General features: G+C 38.5%; 1 pseudogene; it reads left to right on the top strand.

Annotated features, from left to right (window-relative positions):
• The first annotated feature begins 2,144 nt into the window (after positions 1 to 2,144).
• Positions 2,145 to 3,701, top strand: LOC105081069 (elongation factor 1-alpha 1 pseudogene; annotated as a pseudogene).
• Positions 3,702 to 8,835: the final 5,134 nt, after the last annotated feature.

The following is an 8,835-nucleotide window of genomic DNA, read 5'->3' as shown; positions in this document are numbered from 1 at the left end:
TTGGAAAGCCCTAACATTGGTATCCTTCTTGTTGCATAGGTCTAGAATTTTATTAAATAGCTCAGTCAAATGTAGCCCATTTATTCCAGTCATAAAGAGAACAGAGAAAAACAACCGGGGATCTGTTCCAAATGCTAATCTCTCATAAGTAGCTCTCCAAGCAATACATGAATGTACTCTTCTATCAAAAGCATCCATGAGATGTATTAGCAGGTCATCTGTAGGTCCCCTTATGTGTGTGCATGGAGCGAAGTGTGTGTATCTGCACAGTAGAATTTTTTTTTTCTTCAGGTGTAAAATTACATGAAGTTCTACCCTCTTTCTAAACATGTCTTCTTTCTGGGTTTAGATATGTCCTTTATGATGTAACACAAGGATTAGCCAAACTTTTCCCATAAAGGGCCAGATAATAAATGGATTTAGGCTTTTCAGGCCATATGGTCTCTCACAACTAAACTGCCATTGTAGCATGAAAGCCATCATAGACCATCTGTAAACATGGGTGTGGCTGTGTCCCAACAGAACTTTATTTATGGACACTGAATTCTTCCTGCAATTTTCACACATCATGAAATATCATTCTTTTAAAAACTGCTTGCAACCAGGCATATACAAATGTCAAAACCCCTCTTAGAAGTTTATAGACCCCTGACCTAGGACACTAATTAATGGAGCAATCATCTGACAAAGGAAGCAGAGTCCAGGCGTGAGCTCTCCAATGCCTTTTTGGCATCTCTCTTTTCTTTCTGAATACATTTCTCTATGAGAGCTCATTTCTTAAAAATGTTAAGCAACTCTGCTTTTATATATAACCGAAGGGAAAAATGGCTTCTTTGTGCCTCTGTATCTTTCCAAGTAAAGATAAAAGCCATTTGATAGCAAATTAGTCTTCTTTTTCTTTGCACATAATTTTGTGAGTTTAGGTCTTTCCTTTTCCTTATTTATTCTTTACAAAGCTTCAGATTTCTTTGTCTGAGTGACGTGACAATGATCTGTGAATTGGCAACACGAGTAACAAATCACTAAGTTGTGGAACAAAACTCATTCTGATAATGGCAGCTTATTTCTCTATCCCAGAATCAGCAAATTCCATCCTTCAAGACCTTCCATTATGCATTGTGGTTCTAGCCCTATATTGTCTTTGATTATAGTATATCATAAAGACCTGTGTTCAATCTGATCCTTTTTGATTTTCCAATTTAGATCTTAAGAAGTGAGTAAAATCAATGTCAGCATTTTGACAGCCGTAGTCCTTCAGACTTTGTTCCGCATTTTTTATAACGCACGTTGCTCTATACTCTGGTGATACATAAAGAATGTTTTGCAGTGTTTGCATTTATCTCATTGGAGTGAATGTTTCCATCTGATACAGAGGAGGCTGGATGCCTCCATGTCCAGATAAAATTGCTCCACAGTTCATCTTGTTCTGGATGGATTAAGTGGGTCTGATGAATCTTTTCATGTTACTTTGCCATCTGATGCCTTACGACTTCTTTGGTAAAAATACTGGATTTATTTAGCAGAAGCTTTAACTTTTTAAGTGGCTCTTTGAATACTAAACCTATTTGATTTTCTTTCCATAGTCAAGGTGATGTGACATCAATCTATTCTGAGTGGCTGAAGGCTCCCCTTGAGGCACTTCTGCTCAGGTATTATTCACATACTCCTTCGTTCCTGTGTTACCACGAAAAAACTTGCGTGAATGCATATTTTCAGTGTAAGCCTTTTCCTTCTTCAGGTTAACCATGAATTCAGTTCAATTCAGTGATTGTTAGGGACTTACTAGGTGCTGAGTTTGGTGCCAGATATTGTGAAAGGTACAAATGTGAGTTCATGCCCAACGTCAAGGCATTTACAATTGTCCTGAGAAAGAAGAGCCCAAACACCAATAACTACTAAATGGAATAGCATATGCAGACTGGGTTTTAGATGGAGGGCTTTAGATAATGGAGACGTTACTTACTGCAGGCTTCATAATATCAATTTTAAGTTTCCTTTGCTGTGCATATTAAAGTACTCACTACTGTCCTCTTCCGTCTGGTAAAATGAGGCAGCCACTTTCTGCTTTGCGGTCAAACTATGAAACTTTTGACTCTGAAATTAAAAATGCTTAGTCCCTTTTTCGCAACGGGTTTGCTGCCAGGACACAGGTGTCGTGAAAACCACCGCTAAATCTAAGCCAAATGGGAAAGGAGAAGACTCACATCAACATCGTGGTCATCGGACACACACATTCAGGCAAGTCTACCACCACCAGCCATCTGATCAACAAATGTGGTGGCATCGACAAAAGAACCATCGAAAAGTACAAGAAGGAGGCTGTTCAGATGGGAAAGGGCTTCTTCAAGTATGCCTGGGTCTTGGACAAACTGAAGGCAGAACGTGAGTGTGGTATCACCATGATATCTCCCTGTGGAAATTCGAGACCAGCAAGTACTACATGACCAACATTGATGCCCTAGGACACAGAGACTTTATCAAAAACATGATTACAGGCACATCTCAGGCTGACTGTGCTGTCCTGATTGTGGCTGCTGGTGTTGGTGAGTTTGAAGCAGGTATCTCCAAGAATGGGCAGACCCATGAGCATGCCCTTCTGGCTTACACTCTGGGTGTGAAACAGCTAATCGTTGGCGTTAACAAGATGGATCCATTGAGCCACCATACAGCCAGAAGAGATACGAGGAAATTGTTAAGGAAGTCAGCATCTACATTAAGAAAATTGGCTACAACCCTGACACAGTAGCATTTGTGCCAATTTCTGACTGGAAGGGTGACAACACGCTGGAGCCAAGTGCTAGCATGCCTTGGTTCAATGGATGGAAAGTCACCCGTAAAGATGGCAACGCCAGTGCAACCACGCTGCTTGAGACTCTGGATTGCATCCTGCCACCAACTCGGCCAACTGACAAGCCCTTGCGTCTCTCCCTCCAGGAAGTCTACAAGATTGGTCGTATTGGTACTGTCCCTGTGGGTCGAGTGGAGACTGGTATTCTCAAACCTGGCATGGTGGTCATCTTTGCTCCAGTCAACATTACAACTGAAGTCAAGTCTGTTGAGATGCACCATGAAGCTTTGAGTGAAGCCCTCCCTGGGGACAACATGGGCTTCAACTTCAAGAACATGTTTGGCAAGGATGTTCATCACAGCAATGTGGCTGGTGACAGCAAAAATGATCCACCAATGGAAGTAGCTGACTTCACAGCTCAGGTGATTATCTTGAACCATCCAGGCCAGATCAGTGCTAGACTGTCACACAGCTCACATTGCTTGCAAGTTTGCTGAACTGAAGGAGAAGACTGAACGTTCTGGGAAAAAGCTGGAAGATGGCCCCAAGTTCTTGAAATCTGGTGATGCTGCCATTGTTGACGTGGTTCCTGTCAAGCCCATCTGTGTTGAGAGCTTCCCTGACTATCCTCTTCTGGGCCATTTTGCTGTCCGTGACATGAGACAGACAGTTGCTGTGGATGTCGTCAAGGCAGTGGACAAGAAGACAGCTGGAGCTGGCAAGGTGACCAAGTCCGCCCAGAAAGCTCAGAAGGCTAAATGAATATTATCCCCAATACCTGCCACCCCAGTCTTAACCAGTGGTGGAAGAACGGTCTCAGAACTGTTTGTCTCAATTGGCCATTTAAGTTTAACAGTAAAAGACTAGTTAATGATAACAATGCATCGTAAAACCTGGAAGGAAGGAAAGGGGAATGTTTTGTGGACCATTTGGTTTTGTGTGTGTGTGGCAGTTTTAAGTTATTAGTTTTTTAAATCAGTACTTTTTAATGGAAACAACTTGACCAAAAATCTGTCACAGAATTTTGACACCCATCAAAACAAAGTTTAATGGAAAAAAATGCTTATTCCCTACACTTACCAAATTTATTTAGTATTTGTGTAGTGGGGGAAAGGTTAAAAAAGGATGCTGTTTGAGACATGACCAATTTTGTTTTGACTTCATCATTTCATGTTGTTTGGCTGAACTGACTGCTCAGTTCAAATTGGGAGAGCTGAAACCTAGTTAGGTTCAGCCTGGGTGTAGACAGTGGCAGGTTAAAGCTGTGTCTAGGAAAGCAGAGGTGGAGTTATTAGGGAACAGAGGTGAGAGGAGGTAATGGGGTGAGGAACTGAGAAAACAATCAAGATTTGACAGATCGGAGATGTGGCATGGGCAAGCACTGGGCCCACACACAAGTGTAAACATCAATCAAAAACCTAAACCAGAGATCACAAAGGAAGACATCTAAGAGACTAAAGGAAAAGAGCAATTCAGCAGAGAATTAAATCAAAGGAGAGGAAAGACCTTGATAAAATGAATCAAAGGCTTGTCTTCACCTAGGACTTTTTACTCTCCTCTTGAAACCCTAGACCAAACCCCTGGGCTGTTCAAAAGGGCTGATGATTATGAACATCTGACTCTAGTAAAGAGAAAATTAAGAGGACTGTAGTTCCCTGAAGCAGAAGCGAAGACAACATTCTTTCATGTTGCTTCCTTAAGCCTATCACCAGAAAGATTTTTTTAAAGATAGATACCATCGTTAAATTAGCAAACTGAGATTTAACTATTTGGATTAAACTTCAGCTAAGGATGGACCCCGGTACTCCTGAGAATGGCCATGAGAATGTAGTATAAATCAAGAGCTTCAAGCTTTTAGTTCTCATTCTACAAGTACTTAAATGGCCGATTCAGAACTTAAGATGGCTATATATTTATTTCTCATCTCTTTCCAAGCTGGCACTGTTTCTCTTCCTTACAAAGGACTTTATGTGAGAGTTCTCTGATAAAAGGTATTGCTCTGATAAGTGCAGGTGCTACTGGAACATAGCCCATCACCACCAGCTCAGCCACAAAGAGTTGTATCTACAGATCACAGCAAAATTGAAAAAAGCAGGAGTTGGCCCCATGGAGGGACCTAACGGACCGGCAGCTGTCAGTTCATTGTTTAAACACTTGCTGTTCCTCAATGGTGATTTTTTTTCCCCTAGAAACTCGCTCAAACCAACATATGACCCTTTTGTATAATCTATATAGACTGTTGGTTTACTGCAGAGCACTTAAAATTGAAAATACAAAAGCTTTCTTTGAGTGTTAAAACAAAACAGCTTCTGACTTGCTCTGAAAATGCACATTGTGGAGATTCTTATCTGGATGGGCCTTTGATTTCTGGCCAAGTTTAGAGGAGGATGGTCTAATAATAAACCAGCAAAACAGTCTGAGTAGTAAATTCACATAGAATTTTTCAGAGAATCTGGAGATAAAATCCCAGAGAGAAATTCTCAAAACAACCCCCAAACCAATAAATTTCACTCCTCCACCTCCTCTATGATGAAAATGAAAGCACAAAACAACAAGCCTCCTTGTTATTAGTAAGAGTAGGTTATTTTCGTTCTTTATATTAAAAAAAAAACCACTTACTAGCTGCTTCTGATTACTTTTAAATATACATGCTGATAGCAGAAAATTGGAAAATATCCATAATCCCACCATTCTAAAATAACCATTTTTTCTATAGACATCTATACTGAGAGTTTTTTTAATGACAGTTTTATCACACTGTGTGTACAATTTTGTAGGAGTAAGTTATTCTTGAAAAGGTAGTGAAGGTCAGTTGAATCTTTGAGAAACATCAACTGTGAAGGTTAGTTGATGACAACAGTTCTCACTTCTCTGATATACTTTCTTCCGTGGCTTCTGCCAAATGTAATACATCTTGTAGGATCAAAAAAGACAGTGATACTTTAACATAGGAAGAGAAAAATCAGTCAACTTAAATACACAGAGAATTGGGGCGGAATCAAATGCTGGTCTTAGCCTTTTGACAGTTCCCCTATGTTAATCAGCAAAAAAAAAAAATTCTGCAAGCTTCTCATTCCATCCTATTCTACCCTCAAACCAATCTAAATCCCCCTTATCTGGGCCCCTAGATGATCGTGACTGCAAACAGAAGATATGCTGTAGAGAGAGCTGGCTGAATCCAAATAAAATCTCTGTGGCATGTGAGTATGCGTGTATTTCAGTGCCAAGTGTGGATGTGTGTATTTATGAGTGCATGCATACCTCTCGGCACACAATCATTTGTAATAAATACCCCCAAATAAAGGCATTTTAGTTTCCTGAAGGGCAACACCAAATAATCATGAACTAACTGTGACAAAAAAAAAAAAAAACTACCCTTTTAGTATTACCCAAGCTCTGTGCTAGTGATTCTGCTTGCCTTACCTAATCAAATTTTTTCCTGGTCATACTATTAAAACTGCAACCTACTCCCCACCCCCTGCCCTAGCACTCCTTTTTTTTCTTTTTTCTTTTTTAAATTGAAGTATAATCAGTTACAATGTGTCAATTTCTGGTGTACAGCATAATGTCCCAGTCATGCATATATACACATAAATTTATTTTCATATTTTTTCATTAAAGGTTATTACAAGATATTGAATATAGTTCCCTGTGCTACATAGAAGAAATCTGGTTTTTATCTATTTTTATACAGTGGTTATCATTTGCAAATCTCAAACTCTCAAATTTCTCTCTTCCCACTCCCTTTCCCGAGTAACCATAAGATTGTTTACTATGTCTCTGAGTCTGTTTCTGTTTTGTAGATGAGCTCATTAGTGTCCTCTTTTGTCTTCTTTTTTTAAATTCCACATATGAATGATATCATGTGGTATTTTTCTTTCTCTTTCTGGCTTAGTTCACATAGAATGACAATCTCTAGGTCAATCCATGTTGCTGCAAGTGGCATTATTTTATTCTTTTTTGTGGCTGAGTAGTACTCCATTGTATAAATGTACCACAACTTCTTTATCCAGTCATCTGTCGAAGGATATTTAGGTTGCTTCCATGTCTTGGCTATTGTAAATTGTGCTGCTATAAACATTGGGGTACATGTATCTTTTTGAATTAGAGTTCCTGGATTGCTGGATCATTTAGTAAGTTTATTTTTAGTTTTTTGAGGAATCTCCATACTGTTTTCCATAATGGCTGCACCAATGCCCTTGCAGTCTTGATTTCCCTTATGGCACACTACTGTATACCTTTTTCCATAACATGTAATGCTGTTTAACATACTTTATAATCTACTTATTTGTTTCATTGTTGCTATTATTGTTATTGTCTGTCTCCTTCTCATCATTGTCTGTCTTGTTCACTGATGTAACTAAAGACCCTAGGATGGTTTCTGGTACATAATAGGGTCAATAAACATTTGTTTAATGAATGAATGTATGTATGAATGCATTGTTTCATCGTTACAACAACCCTTTGAGATTGAAATTATTATCTCCAGGTTAGAAAAGAGGTTGCAAAATGTGCCCATAGTCACATGTCTGGCAAGTAACAAAATTTAGTTTTGAAATCAAATCTCTCAAAATTCCAAATCCTGTACTTTAAAGAGTGGTCCCCAGACTGGTGCTGTTCCATGAACTGTTTGTTAAGGCTGAGATAAGTGAAATTGGGAGTAAGCATTTGGAACATGTATAACAATTTGACATTGCTGCAATATCCAAGAAAGAGTACATGGGTGAACTTGTCTCACTGAGCAGGGACCAGCTTGGATGCTGTCACACTTGCCTGGTGAGTTACTTGTGGTGCAAACTGTACACAAGTCGTGCAAACAAAGACCACATGACAATAGGTCATATATGAGGATTACTTTGTCTCCTATGTAACTCTAAATTGTTTAAAAGTCTGAGGCAACTTAGGCATTTCTTCCTTTTAATAATTTTTTATTTTTACAATGCTTTATTTTTTAAAGGTTAACATCATTAACTAAACTAAGGAAGTAACTGTTAACGCTGGATTGCATTTGGCAAAATAAACTTCATTGGACTTTTTTGTCAAGAAGACAAACCATTTCTGATTTCAACAGTACTACTGAATCAAATGATGCTGATCAAAGTGGGTACTGAAAAATGAAGACCAAAAGGAAGTTGTACTAGTTTTTTCCGGAAGTATTTTCTTTCAAATGGTGAGTTCAATTTTATAGCCGTAATTGGTGGTAAAGTGCTTAAAACAGTAAATTATTTGTGGAGATTTTCTAGCTAAAAGAAGCAATAAAAATATAAAGCTGTAAGCAGCATTTACATACAAACATAAATAAGTTCATCAGGATGATTCAATGTATGATACACCACACTGACAAAAGGAAAGACAAAAACCATATCATCATCTCAATAGATGCAGAAAAAGCATTTGACAAAATTCAACATTCATTCATGATAAAACTCCCATCAAAGTGGATATAGAGGAAACATATCTCAACCTAATAAAGGCCATTTATGACAAACTCACAGTCAACCATAATACTCAGTGGTGAAAAGCTGAAAGTCTTCCTGCTAAATTCAGGAACAAGACAAGGATGCCCACTCTCACTTGACTTCAGCCCCCTTCTATTCACTTCTATTCAACATCGTACTGGAAGTCCTAGCCACAGCAATAAGACAAGAAGCAGAAATAAAAGGTATCCAAAACAGAAGGGAAGTGATAAAAATGTCACTATTTACAGATGACATAATCCTCTATATAGAGAACCCTCAAGTCTCCACACAAAGACTATTAGAATTGATAAATGAATTCAGCAAGGTAGCAGGATACAAGACTAATATAGAGATCCGTTGCATTTCTATACACTAACAATGAACTATCAGTGCAAAATGAGAAGGCAAAGCCCCTTGTTCAAAAAGCAGGAAAAAAATCATAAAGGGTCCTAAAATATAAAACTTGTTCCTTTCTTCCACGATCTCTCTCAACTTGTCATGGTGTTATTTGCTATTTAATGCCATTCTAGGTAAAGAGAAATTAAAATTTAAAATTATTAGTGTGATTTTTACCATTCATCTTTATAT

Source organism: Camelus bactrianus, chromosome X (genome assembly GCF_048773025.1).
Source record: "Camelus bactrianus isolate YW-2024 breed Bactrian camel chromosome X, ASM4877302v1, whole genome shotgun sequence".
NCBI classification, from domain to species: domain Eukaryota; kingdom Metazoa; phylum Chordata; class Mammalia; order Artiodactyla; family Camelidae; genus Camelus; species Camelus bactrianus.
Note: the sequence above shows the minus strand (reverse complement) of the source record. Positions and strands in the feature narration are given on the sequence as shown.